General features: G+C 39.2%; 1 protein-coding gene and 1 long non-coding RNA gene across 2 annotated transcripts in view; one reads left to right on the plus strand and one right to left on the minus strand.

The window, feature by feature from the left end:
• The window catches only part of LOC140848020 (beta-1-syntrophin-like), a 168,066-nt gene that overhangs the window by 129,089 nt on the left and 23,811 nt on the right, over positions 1 to 15,166 (plus strand). The gene's annotated exons all lie outside the window — the stretch shown is intronic.
• LOC140848021 (uncharacterized) overlaps positions 1 to 15,166 on the minus strand; it is a 39,179-nt gene that overhangs the window by 16,672 nt on the left and 7,341 nt on the right. The window lies entirely within an intron of this gene.

The following is a 15,166-nucleotide window of genomic DNA, read 5'->3' on the forward strand; positions in this document are numbered from 1 at the left end:
ACAATAGCCAGCATGTTATTAGGATGCATTTTCACAAGCTTGTATACAACTCTGATATATAAAAAAGTCTTTATGAGGAAAACTTCCACTTTCCTGACACCCAGTCCAAGTGTAAACTAATGCTGGCTCCTTGACCGTCAGAGGCTAATAGATCTGCCTTTTGAGAAAGTGGTAGAATAGAGGGTGGGAAAAGGCACAAATGAGGGAAGGTTGTCAGGCAAGAGAAACAGTTACTTCCCAAAGGCCAGACAAAGATTCAGCTCTTTGTTACGCTGCTGGCGCTGATTTAACTTGTGGTCAACTAAATCACGACCACATCAACCTCCAAAAGTTCTAGAGAAGTTTTTACAAACTATGTCAAAACCATTCTGCCTCCCTCTTGCACTCTCTCAACTGATTTTTTCTAACTCAAATACTGAACTTTATGATTTTTTCCTGTTGAATTTCATCGTATTGGATTCAATCTCCAAATCTGGTGAAATCATTATGAATTTTGCTTCTCTCATCTATTACTCCAACTACTCCACCCAGCTTTAGGTCATGTGAAAATTTCACAAACATCCTCTCTTTCTGTATGCCTCTATCCAACCCATCTACCACATGGCAACCAGTGATCTTTCTAAAATCAATATATAATCTTATTCTCCACCCACACACAATTTAAACATGGCTTGCCATCAGGACAAGTAGCCTAGCATGGAACTCAGGGACTCTCACAATTTGCCCCTTGTTTGTTTCCTCTTCAGCTCCTACCAGACATCCTCCATGACCTCCAAATGTACTGAACTATTATTCAGAAGTCCTGATGACTCCATGAACACCCACTGCCAAGCGGCCTAGCTCTGCAGTTCGTTTGAGGATGCACTTCTCTCTTCAGTCTCCCTGGATAATCACTCTTCATCCTTCAAGCTCAGCCGCACTGTAGCTCCTCTGGGAAGCCTTCTCTGGACAAACCCACATGCACAACCTCCCAACGTGGGTTGGTCTTCCACTCTCTGTGCATCCATGATAATTTACATGTATGTCCTAATACTCCACTTCTCAGATCAGTTAAAACTCAGAGCTGGTCAAAGTCTAGTGTTCATACAAATCGCTTAGGAATCTTGTAAAATCCAGACTCTGATTAACTTGGCCTGGGATGGTGAGACCTAAATATGCATTTCCTGTAAGTTCCCAGGTCATGATGATAATGCTGGTCATGGACCACACTTTGAGTAAGAAGAGTATTATTCTTGAATATTTCATTATCAACTGTGAACTCCTTAACATTAGACCCTATCACTTCCTCAGCTCTGAATTTCTAGAACCCAACACACTTAATGTACAAAAAACTATTTTAGATGAATTGACCCTGTGTCGTATCTAGCATTCGTTTTTTAAAAATGTTGAACAGGGCTACCAGAAACTACTTCCTGTGTTGGCATCAATACAATTCCATACTTCATTCAAAGTAAACCTTGGCTTTTTTATTTTTAATTCACAAATTTTAAAAACAAATTGTAGAAAGAAGAGCGCTAGATAGCATCTTCTGCTTTTAGCTGGGGTACAGTAAAGGAGCTAAAAGTAAGTTGGCTACAAGTAACTCTTTTTATGATACTTGCATTAGCCTTTAATCAAACCACTCTCACATACTTATTTTCTTTAATGTTAATTCACAATGTCCTGTGAAACAAGGAGTATATATTCAATGGGCACTCACATGCTCCAGAACCTAACTTACTGGATTTAATTCCTGCCTCTGCCACTGCCCTGCTCTGTGATCTCAGGAAACATAACATCTCTGGGCTTCTATTTCCATCTCTAGAACAGGAATACAGAGAAGCTGAGGCAGAGCGAGATAAAAGGATCTCTAGGAATGAAAGAATATTAGGAGAACAGTGTGACCAATTCAAACAGAATAATATTTGCATTATAGGGGTACCAGAACAACAAGAGTGAGAGAAATGGATACAAAGTGTCTTTGAAGAAATAATTGATGAAAACTTCCCAATCTGGAGAAGGAAATATTTTTTCAGACCATGGAATTACACAGATCTCCCCAAAAAAGGGACCCAAGGAGGACAATCTCAAGACATATAATAATTAAAATGGCAAAGAGCAAAGACAAGGATGGAGTGTTAAAAGCAGCGAACAAGAGGAAAAAGATGACTTACAAAGGAAAACCTATCAGGCTATCATCAGACTTCTGAGAAGAAACCGTATACGCCAGAAGGGAGTGGCATGATATATTTAATGCAATGAAACAGAAGGGCTTTGAACCAAGAATACTGTATACAGCAAGATTATCATTTACATTTGAAGGAGGGATTAAACAATTTCTAAATAAGCAAAAGTTGAGGTAATTTACCTCCCACAAACCACCTATACAGTGTATTTTAAAGGGACTGCTCTAAATGGAAGGGCTCCGAAGGCTAACTAGATGTCACCAGAGAAAATAAAACCACAGCACAAAAAGCAGACCAACAAAATACTAACTAAATGCAAAATGAAGTCACCTATCCACAAAATCAGTCAACAAAAACACTAAGAGTACAGAATAAAACACCTAACATATACAGAGAGGAGAAGGAAAAAAAGAAGGGAGAGAAATAAAGTATCATCAGATTGTATTTATAATAGCTTAATAAGTGAGTTAACTTAGATGGATACATGGTAAAGATGCTACCCTTGAAACTTCGGCAACCATGAATGCAAAGCCTGCAATGGCAATAAGTACATATCTATCAATATCATCCTAAATGTAAATGGACTGAATGCACCTATCAAAAGATACAGAGTAATACAATGGATATTAAAGCAAGATCCATCTATATGCTGCCTACAAGACACTCACCTCAAACCCAAAGACATACACAGACTAAAAGTGAAGGGATGGAAAAAGATATTTCACACAAACAATAGGGAGAAAAAAGCAGGTGTTGCAGTAATAGACAAAATAGACTTCAAAACAAAGTAACAAGAGACAAACAAAGAATGACAATACATAATGATAAAGGGGGCAGTCCAACAAGAGGATATAACCATTATAAATATATATGCATCCAACAGAGGAGCACCTACATATGTGAAACAAATACTAACAGAATTAAAGGAGGAAATAGAATGCAATGCATTCATTCTAGGAGACTTCAACACACCACTCACTCCAAAGTACAGATCAACCAGACAGAAAATAACTAAGTATACAGAGGCACTGAACAACACACTAGAACAGATGGATCTAATAGATATCTACAGAACTCTACACCCAAAAGCAGCAGGATACACATTCTTCTCAAGTGCCAATGGAATATTCTCCAGAACAGACCATATAGTAGGCCACAAACAGAGCCTCAGTAAATTAAAAAAGACTGAAATTCTACCAACCAACTTCTCAGATCACAAAGGTATAAAACCAGAAATAAATTGTACAAAGAAAACAAAAAGCCTCACAAACACATGGAGTTGTAACAACATGCTCCTAAATAATCAATGGATCAATGACCAAATTAAAACAGAGATTGAGCAATATATGGAGACAAATGACAACACCACAATGCCCCAACTTCTGTGGGATGCAGAGAACGCAGTTCTAAGAGGGAAGTATATAGCAGTCCAGGATTGTTTAAAGAAGGAAGAACAATCCCAAATGAATAGTCTAAATTCACAATTACTGAAAGTGAAGAAGGAAAAATAAATGAGGCCCAAAGTCAGTAAAAGGAGGGACATAATAAAGATCAGAGAAGAAATACATAAAATTGAGAAGAATGAGAGAGGCGGAGCCAGGATGGCAGCGTGAGTAGAGCAGTGGAAATCTGCTCCCAAAAACACATAGAGCTATGAAAATATAACAAAGAAAAATCTTCCTAAAATAGAGACCAGAGGACACAGGACAACATCCAGACCACATCCACACCTGCAAGAACCGAGTGCCTTGCGAAGGGGGTAAGATACAAGCCCCGGCCCGGCGGGACCCGAGCACCCCTCCCCCCGGCTCCCGGGGGGTGGAAAGAAACCGGAGCGGTTTTTTTTGGCGAGTGCTTTTTGGAAGCCTTAAAGGGACGGGCCCCCGTTGCTAGGGAGGCAGGGTGGCGGGACCGGTGAGCAGGTGCCTGGGACCGGCGCCTGAGGACAAAGAATATTCCGCGTTTCTCCCTGCGGGACCAGCGGGTGGGTGCCTGAGACTGGCGACTGAGGACGGAGGAAATCGCGCGTTTTTCCCCTTTTTTTTTTCTCTTTTTCGCGAGCGCTTTTTGGAAGCCTTAAAGGGACAGGGACCCCGGTGCTAGGGAGGCAGGGCGGCGGGACTGGTGAGCGGGTGCCTGGGACCGGCGCCTGAGGACAAAGAATATCCCACGTTTTTCCCTGCGGTACCAGTGGGCGGGTGCCTGAGACCGGCACTTGAGGACAGAGAAAATCGCGCATTTTCCCTTTTTTTTTTCTCTTTCTTGCAAGTGCTTTTTGGAAGCCTAAAAGGGACAGGGACCCCGGTGCTAGGGAGGCAGGGCGGCGGGACTGGTGAGCGGGTGCCTGGGACCGGCACCTGAGGACAAAGAATATCCCACGTTTTTCCCTGTGGGACCAGTGGGGGGGTGCCTGAGACCGGCACCTGAGGACGGAGGAAATAGCGCATTTTCCTCCTTTTTTTCTCTCTTTTTGGCGAGTGCTTTTTGGAAGCTTTAAAGGACAGGGACCCCGGTGCTAGGGAGGCAGGGCGGCGGGACTGGTGAGCGGGTGCGTGGGACCAGCGACTGAGGACAAAGAATATCGAGCGTTCTTTCCCTGCGGGACCAGTGGGTAGGTGCTTTTTGGAAGCCTTGAAAGGACAGGGACCCTGGTGCTAGGGAGACAGGGCAGCAGGACCAGTGAGCGGGTGCCTGGGACCGGCACCTGAGGACAAAAAAAAAAAAAAATCACGTGTTTTTTCCTTTTTTTTTCTTTCTGTTCCCTCTCTCATTGTTGCTGTTGCTGTTTTGGTTTGGAGAGTGCTTTTTGGAAGTCTTAAAGGGGCAGGACAGGTCACTTAGGCCAGAGGCATGGAATCTGGGGATCTCTGGGCACTCTAACCCCCTGGGCAGCAGGGAGCACAGAGGCCCCTTACGGAGATAAATAGCCTCCCGGCTGCTCCCCTTCCAACGGGGCTCCACCATTTTGGAGGAACAGCCCCAGCCAGGCCAAGCCCACAGCAACAGTGGAGATAAACCCTATAGCAACTGTGCAGGAAGTGGAAGCCCTGTCTGAGAACAGCTGCCCAGCAAAAGCCACTAGAGGTCGCTATTCTCCCAGGAGAAGGCCACAAAAAAACAAGAAGGGAAGCTCTTCCAGTGGTCACTTGTACCAGCTCTGCAAACTATCTCTATCACCATGAAAAGGCAAAACTACAGGCAGACAAAGATCACAGAGACAACACCTGAGAGGGAGACAGACCTAACTAGTCCTCCTGAAAAAGAATTCAAAATAAAAATCATGAACATGCTGACAGAGATGCAGAGAAAAATGCAAGAGCAATGGGATGAGATGCAGAGAAAAATGCAAGAGCAGTGGGATGAAGTCCGGAAGGGGATCACAGATGTCAGGAAGGAGATCACAGAAGTGAAACAATCCCTGGAAGGATTTATAAGCAGAATGGATAAGATGCAAGAGGCCATTGAAGGAATAGAAGCCAGAAAACAGGAACGTATAGAAGCTGACATAGAGAGAGATAAAAGGATCTCCAGGAATGAAACAACACTAAGAGAACTATGTGAACAAGCCAAAAGGAATAATATTCGTATTATAAGGGTACCAGAAGAAGAAGAAAGAGGAAAAGGGATAGAAAGTCTCTTTGAAGAAATAATTGCTGAAATCTTCCCCAAACTGGGGGAGGAAATAATCGAACAGACCATGGAATTACACAGAACCCCTAACAGAAAGGATCCAAGGAGGACAACACCAAGACACATAGTAATTAAAATGGCAAGGATCAAGGACAAGGAAAGAGTTTTAAAGGCAGCTAGAGAGAAAAAGGTCATCTATAAAGGAAAACCCATCAGGCTAACATCAGACTTCTCGACAGAAACCCTACAGGCCAGAAGAGAATGGCATGATATACTTAATGCAATGAAACAGAAGGGCCTTGAACCAAGGATACTGTATCCAGCATGACTATCATTTAAATATGATGCGGGATTAAACAATTCCCAGACAAGCAAAAGCTGAGGGATTTTGCTTCCCACAAACCACCCCTACAGGGCATCCTACAGGGACTGCTCTAGATGGGAGCACTCCTAAAAAGAGCACAGAACAAAACACACAACATATGAAGAATGGAGGAGGAGGAATAAGAAGGGAGAGAAGAAATGAATCTCCAGACAGTGTATATAACAGCTCAATAAGCGAGCTAAGTTAGGCAGTAAGATACTAAAGAAGCTAACCTTGAACCTTTGGTAACCACGAATCTAAAGCCTACAATGGCAATAAGTACATATCTCTCAATAGTCACCCTAAATGTAAATGGACTTAATGCACCAATGAAAAGACATAGAGTAATAGAATGGATAAAAAAGCAAGACCCATCTATATGCTGCTTACAAGAAACTCACCTTAAACCCAAAGATAAGCATAGACTAAAAGTCAAGGGATGGAAAAACATATTTCAGGCAAACAACAGTGAGAAGAAAGCAGGGGTTGCAGTACTAATATCAGACAAAATAGACTTCAAAACAAAGAAAGTAACAAGAGATAAAGAAGGATACTACATAATGATAAAGGGCTCAGTCCAACAAGAGGATATAACCATTCCAAATATATATGCACCCAATACAGGAGCACAAGCATACGTGAAGCAAATACTAACAGAACTAAAGAGGGAAATAGACTGCAATGCATTCATTCTAGGAGACTTCAACACACCACTCACCCCAAAGGATAGATCCACCGGGCAGAAAATAAGTAAGGACACACAGGCACTGAACAACACACTAGAACAGATGGACCTAATAGACATCTATAGAACTCTACATCCAAAAGCAACAGGATATACATTCTTCTCAAGTGCACATGGAACATTTTCCAGAATAGACCATATACTAGATCACAAAAAGAGCCTCAGTAAATTCCAAAATATTGAAATTCTCCCAACCAATTTTTCAGACCACAAAGGTATGAAAGTAGAAATGAATTCTACAAAGAAAACAAAAAGGCTCACAAACACATGGAGGCTTAACAACATGCTTCTAAATAATCAATGGATCAATGAACAAATCAAAATAGAGATCAAGGAATATATAGAAACAAATGACAACAACAACACTAAGCCCCAACTTCTGTGGGACGCAGCGAAAGCAGTCTTAAGAGGAAAGTATATAGCAATCCAGGCACACTTGAAGAAGGAAGAACAATCCCAAATGAATAGTCTAACATCACAATTATCAAAACTGGAAAAAGAAGAACAAATGAGGCCTAAACTCAGCAGAAGGAGTGATATAATAAAGATCAGAGAAGAAATAAACAAAATTGAGAAGAATAAAACAATAGCAAAAATCAATGAAACGAAGAGCTGGTTCTTCGAGAAAATAAACAAAATAGATAAGCCTCTAGCCAAACTTATTAAGAGAAAAAGAGAATCAACACAAATCAACATAATCAGAAATGAGAATGGAAAAATCACGACAGACTCCACAGAAACACAAAGAATTATTAAAGACTACTATGAAAACCTATATGCCAACAAGCTGGAAAACCTAGAAGAAATGGACAACTTCCTAGGAAAATACAACCTCCCAAGACTGACCAAGGAAGAAACACAAAAGTTAAACAAACCAATTACGAGCAAAGAAATTGAAACGGTAATCAAAAAACTACCCAAGAACAAAACCCCGGGGCCGGACGGATTTACCTCGGAATTTTATCAGACACACAGAGAAGACATAATACCCATTCTCCTTAAAGTGTTCCATAAAATAGAAGAAGACGGAATACTCCCAAACTCATTCTATGAAGCCAACATCACCCTAATACCAAAACCAGGCAAAGACACCACCAAAAAAGAAAATTACAGACCAATATCCCTGATGAATATAGATGCAAAAATACTCAATAAAATATTATCAAACAGAATTCAACAGTATATCAAAAGGATCATACACCATGAGCAAGTGGGGTTCATCCCAGAAATGCAATGATGATACAACATTCGAAAATCCATCAACATCATATACCACATCAACAAAAAGAAAGACAAAAACCACATGATCATCTCCATAGATGCTGAAAAAGCATTTGACAAAATTCAACAACCATTCATGATAAAAACTCTCAGCAAAATGGGAATAGAGGGCAAGTACCTCAACATAATAAAGGCCATATATGATAAACCCACAGCCAGCATTATATTGAACAGCAAGAAGCTGAAAGCATTTCCTCTGAGATCGGGAACCAGACAGGGATGCCCACTCTCCCCACTGTTATTTAACGTAGTACTGGAGGTCCTAGCCACGGCAATCAGACAAAACAAAGAAATACAAGGAATCCAGATTGGTAAAGAAGAAGTTAAACTGTCACTGTTTGCAGATGATATGATACTGTACATAAAAAACCCTAAAGACTCCACTCCAAAACTACTAGAACTGATATCGGAATACAGCAAAGTTGCAGGATACAAAATTAACACACAGAAATCTGTAGCTTTCCTATACACTAACAATGAATCAATAGAAAGAGAAATCAGGAAAACAATTCCATTCACCATTGCATCAAAAAGAATAAAATACCTAGGAATAAACCTAACCAAAGAGGTGAAAGACTTATACTCTGAAAACTACAAGTCACTCTTAAGAGAAATTAAAGGGGACACTAATAAATGGAAACTCATCCCATGCTCATGGCTAGGAAGAATTAATATCGTCAAAATGGCCATCCTGCCCAAAGCAATATACAGATTTGATGCAATCCCTCTCAAATTACCAGCAACATTCTTCAATGAATTGGAACAAATAATTCAAAAATTCATATGGAAACACCAAAGACCCCGAATAGCCAAAGCAATCCTGAAAAAGAAGAATAAAGTAGGGGGGATCTCACTCCCCAACTTCAAGCTCTACTACAAAGCCATAGTAATCAAGACAATTTGGTACTGGCACAAGAACAGAGCTACAGACCAGTGGAACAGATTAGAGACTCCAGAAATTAACCCAAACATATATGGTCAATTAATATTTGATAAAGGAGCCATGGACATACAATGGCAAAATGACAGTCTCTTCAACGGATGGTGCTGGCAGAACTGGACAGCTACATGTAGGAGAATGAAACTGGACCATTGTCTAACCCCATATACAAAGGTAGACTCAAAATGGATCAAAGACCTGAATGTAAGTCATGAAACCATTAAACTCTTGGAAAAAAACATAGGCAAAAACCTCTTAGACATAAATATGAGTGACCTCTTCTTGAACATATCTCCCCGGGCAAGGAAAACAACAGCAAAAATGAGCAAGTGGGACTACATTAAGCTGAAAAGCTTCTGTACAGCGTAATACACCATCAATAGAACAAAAAGGAACCCTACAGTATGGGAGAATATATTTGAAAATGACAGATCTGATAAAGGCTTGACGTCCAGAATATATAAAGAGCTCACATGCCTCAACAAACAAAAAACAAATAACCCAATTAAAAAATGGGCAGAGGAACTGAACAGACAGTTCTCTAAAAAAGAAATACAGATGGCCAAGAGACACATGAAAAGATGCTCCACATCGCTAATTATCAGAGAAATGCAAATTAAAACTACAATGAGGTATCACCTCACACCAGTAAGGATAGCTGCCATCCAAAAGACAAACAACAACAAATGTTGGCGAGGCTGTGGAGAAAGGGGAACCCTCCTACACTGCTGGTGGGAATGTAAATTAGTTCCTACACTGCTGGTGGGAATGTAAATTAGTTCAACCATTGTGGAAAGCAGTATGGAGGTTCATCAAAATGCTCAAAACAGACCTACCATTTGACCCAGGAATTCCACTCCTAGGAATTTACCCTAAGAACGCAGCAATCAAGTTTGAGCAAGACAGATGCACCCCTATGTTTATCGCAGCACTATTTACAATTGCCAAGAATTGGAAGCAACCTAAATGTCCATTGGTAGATGAATGGATAAAGAAGATGTGGTACATATACACAATGGAATACTAGTCCGCCGTAAGAAGTGGAAAAATCCAACCATTTGCAGCAACATGGATGGAGCTGGAGAGTATCATGCTCAGTGAAATAAGCCAAGCGGAGAAAGAGAAATACCAAATGATTTCACTCATCTGAGGAGTATAAGAACAAAGGAAAAACTGAAGGAACAAAACAGCAGCGGAATTACAGAACCCAAAAATGGACTAACAGGTACCAAAGGGAAAGGAACTGGGGAGGATGGGTGGGCAGGGGGGTATAAGGGTGGGGGAAGAAGAAGGGGGGTATTAAGATTAGCATGCATGGGGGGAGGGAGAAAGGGGAGGGTGGGCTGCACAACACAGAGAGGACAAGCAGTGACTCTACAACATTTTGCTAAGCTGATGGACAGTAACCATAATGTGGTTGTTAGGGGGGACATGATATAGGGGAGAGCATAGTAAACATAGTATTCTTCATGTAAGTGTAGATTAAAAATTAATAAAAAAAAGAAAAGAAAGAAAGAAAGAAAGAAAAGGGGGATTACTCCTTGATAGGATAAAACTATTGGTAAATCAAAGATCAACGCATGCTTTAAATATCCTTAATGTTGATCACTTAAAGGGTGTCAGATGATCAGCTTTGGAGGTACTCTATTCTGATAATATTCCTTTCTCTTAATAAAAAAAAAAAAAGCAGTTCCTCTGTGCTGACCTCCAATGAGTTCTGCACAGTGGTATAGAGGGCATGTCAAAGTGTGGGCAAAGGGTCTGTTTGTTTCTATGCAAAAGATCAAGGCCTAGCTTGGATACCCAGAAAATGAACTAAGATACGATATGAGGAGGAGCTTCCGGCATCAGCACTCTCTGGAGGACTTGTGCCGGGGGATGATCATCAAAAAGCCTCCACAGGGATCCAGGCGATGCTGTGGTTGTGGCTGCGTCCACCCCACCGTTTCCTGGACTTGCCATTGGAATGAGGAGGGAGATAGCTAGGCTGGCATGTGCATACAGTGAGACAACGAATTTGACTGGATCTGTACTGTTGGAAATCAACCAGGAGTTGGGAGGGGTGCAAGTCGTAGCACTCCAAAATCTTATGACTATAGACTATCTACGGTTAAAAGAACGTATGGGAGGTGAACAGATCCCAGAAATGGGCTGCTTTAATTTGTCTGATTTTTCTCAGACTGTTCAAGTACAGTTGGACAATATCCATTATATCATAGTCAAATTTTCACAAATCCCTAGGGTGCCTAAATGGTTTTCTTGGCTTCACTGGAGATGGATGGTAATTATAGATTTGCTTTGTTTATGTCACTGTATTCCTATTATGTTAATATGTGTGTACAAATTAGTTAGTAGTTTAAAGCCTATACATTCTTAAGGTACTCTACAAGAAGATATGTCAAAGAAATAATCAATCCTCCCATGTTTTCTTCCATATGCTACCTCTATAGCTTTTCTTCTTCCTTCCTAATTACAACCCTTAAATAGAATTCGTGCCTCATATCGAAGTTACCGAGTATCATAATTCCTCCAGGTGGTAAGGATACCTTGAGACAAGTGCTGGGCATAGAAGCCACAGGGCATAAATCTGCAAAGAAGTAAAAAGCTAACCTTTTCAAACAATATGGCTTCTCTCTCACTTACCAACTTTACATTTCCCTGTATGGCCCTGGAAGATGACTGGTTAGCCAGAGATGGGTAAGATTCCTCAAGGAAGGAACAACCTAAGACAGGCACAGTCACAGGGGGGCCATCAGGTGAGAATTTGGGGATCAACAGAGGTAAGGCTCAGAACCTCACCCCCCCCTGCTTTGAGAGAAATCTTCTGCATCCGTGGATGTCTTGCTGCCCTTGTCTAGCCTGGATTAATACTTAGTCCATAGGCACACACCTGATCATCTACATTTGCCCTCTTACAGCACTAAACTATGTTTTCTACCTTTATCTTGCATCTACCTACCACTTCAGCATTTTATTAAAAATAAAAATAATAATAATAATAGAGGGAGAAATGTGGGATCAACATATAAATCAAGTACAAAAATCAAATGAATATTCATATTTGACCTGATTGTTTATAGGTCATAATCCTTGACCAAAACCGAACGTTTCTGTGATGAATGCCCTTGTACTGTTCACCATGTAAGAATTTATTCACTATGTAAGAATTCGTTCACCATGTAAGAACTTGTTCATTATGCTTCAGAAGATTGGAGACTGACGAGAATTAGGCTTGAGATGGATTAATGATTGTACATTGAGCATTGACCCCCCTATACTGAATTTTATTATTGTTAACAACCATTTGATCAATAAATATGAGAGATGTCCTCTCAAAAAAAAAATTGAGAAGAATAAAACAACAGAATAAATCAATGAAATGAAGAGCTGGCTCCTTGAGAAAATAAACAAAATAGAGAAACCCTTAGCCAGGCTTATTAAGCAAAAAAGAGAATCTGTACACATAAACAGTATCAGAAATGAGAAAGAAAAAAATCACAATGGACACCATAGAAATACAAAGAATTATTGGAGAGTACTATGAAAATCTATATGCTAATAAACTGTATAACCTAGAAGAAATGGACAACTTTCTAGAAAAATATAACCTTCTAAGACAGACCCAGGAAGAAACAAAATCTAAACAGACCAATTACTAGCAATGAAATTGAATTGGTAATCAAAAACTACCCAAGAACAAAACCCCTGGTCCAGGTGGGTTCACTGCTGAATTTTCTCAGACATTTAGAGAACTCATAATACCCATTCTCCTTAAAGTTTTCCAAAAAATAGAAGAGGAGGTAATACATCCAAACTCTTTCTATGAAGCCAGCATCACTCCAGTACCAAAACCAGGCAAAGACACCACAAAAAAAGAAAACTACAGACCAATATCCCTGATGAACATAGATGCACAAATACTCAAGAAAATATTAGCAGACAAATTCAAAAATACATCAGGAGGATCATACACCATGATCAAGTGGGATTCATCTCAGGGATGCAAGGATGTTACAACATTCAAAAATCCATCAACATCATCCACCACATCAATAAAAAGGACAAAAACTACATGATTGTCTCCATAGATGCTGAAAAAGTATTTGACAAAATTCAACATCCATTCATGATAAAAACTCTCAACAAAATGGGTATAGAGGGCAAGTACCTCAACATAATAAAGGCCATATATGACTGACCCACATCCAACATCATACTTAACAGTGAGAAGCTGAAAGCTTTTCCTCTAAGATTAGGAACAAGACAAGGATGCCCACTCTCCCCGCTTTTATTCAACATAGTGCTGGATGTCCTAGCAACGGCAATTAGACAACACGAAGAAATAAAAGGCATCCAGATTGGTAAGAAAGAAGTCAAACTGTCACTGTTTGCAGATGACATGATATTGCACATAAAACAAACAGGATGAGATCAAATAACCACAGAAGACAGGGGAAATAAAAAAAACTGTCCTCTTTAAAGTCTGTTTCTGCTCTATAGTTCATGAAGTAGAAAGTAGAAATTTACATCTTCAATAATTAACAATTTAATTGTTTTTAAGACCCTTTGATCTGTTATTAAAATTTCCAAAAATAACATGATTGTTTAGGAAAAAAATCTCTCCTTTAAAACAAAAACAAGCAATAATTGAAAGCTAAGTTCTTCAGTATGACCTTCCCATTTCCACTTGAATATATAATACTGTCAAACATTATTCACCTAAATGAATTTTTAGGAATATTCCCCATTTTCATTAAATATAAAAATTAGAATATATATAGACATTTCCAATAATGTCATGTAAAAGTTTTTCTTTAATGTTTTAAGAGTTTTTTTTTATTTTTCTATTTTTATGGTCAATGACTGATTACATCAAATAATACAAGTAAATCATTACTCTAAATCTCATGATTTTAGATATGAAAAAGCAATCACATTGTAAAAATAAGGCAATTCAATTCATTAGAATATTGTTAATTTTTAAATATTCACTTTAGTAACATTTTGTACATCTCACAAATCTCAAGTATTAACTTTCCTGATTTTTATTTATTGGCAGTAAGGATTACAGGGTACTGAGAATTTTAAAAAGACTCACAGTTTTGTATCCATCAAATCAATTTTCATTTTATTTTATGCAATACTATTTCAAGTCTAATAATTTACACATAAATAAAATGTGTAAGTATCTATTATTTTTTCCTTAAGGAAGATTGCTGGTGTAGTCTTTCTACTGTCAAATTAAGTTAACAACTAAAGGAATAGAAGTAAATAAATCAAGGAGCTATGTTCCCCCCATTTAATATTTGAAACAGAAAAATATACCCTATTTAATAATTACTAAAAATTATTTTTAATAATTTATGCATGTCCAAAAAATCCACAAATCACTTCTACAGACTACTTTTAAGTTACTTAATATAAATATGTTCAAACTATCAATTTTTATCCTTTTACCTCATCCATAAAAGGTGGCATTGAGGTCTGCAGAACCCATATGATGCTGGAGCGTGAGCTGTCGGCCACTGCGTTTATCTAAGTAAAACCTTCAGCAAATCAAATAAGGTTCCAGAGAATCATGCAATTTATACGTGAGAAATTATAACCACAGGATAACAACTTTAACAAATGAGTCTGGAAGGGAGACTTTGAAAGCTCAAGGAAATCTCAGGAATCAAGTTCAGCTCCAGTAACTTACAGAAAAGGAAACAATAAAAGGAGGGGGGAGGGAGATGGAGATAGAGGGAAAAAGACCTAAGTGATTACACTAGGTATTAAATGATAAACGTAGCATACTAAATAATTTCTACTGGTACACTTGCCCCTGGCCTCTGCTCAGTCACTGCTGTTCTAAAGACCACCTTTCTTCATAATCAATTCACCCTAAGCCACTGGCAGACATCAACAACACAAAATATACTCCTAACCATGCACTGAATACTGAAGAAAAGACATTAAGAAACATTCCTCTGAAAAGAATGTATACAGCTCTTTCTTACAAGTTGAAAAGCATAGGGATAATAACTTCTCCTTTAGAACAT

Source organism: Manis javanica, chromosome 2 (genome assembly GCF_040802235.1).
Source record: "Manis javanica isolate MJ-LG chromosome 2, MJ_LKY, whole genome shotgun sequence".
NCBI lineage: Eukaryota > Metazoa > Chordata > Mammalia > Pholidota > Manidae > Manis > Manis javanica.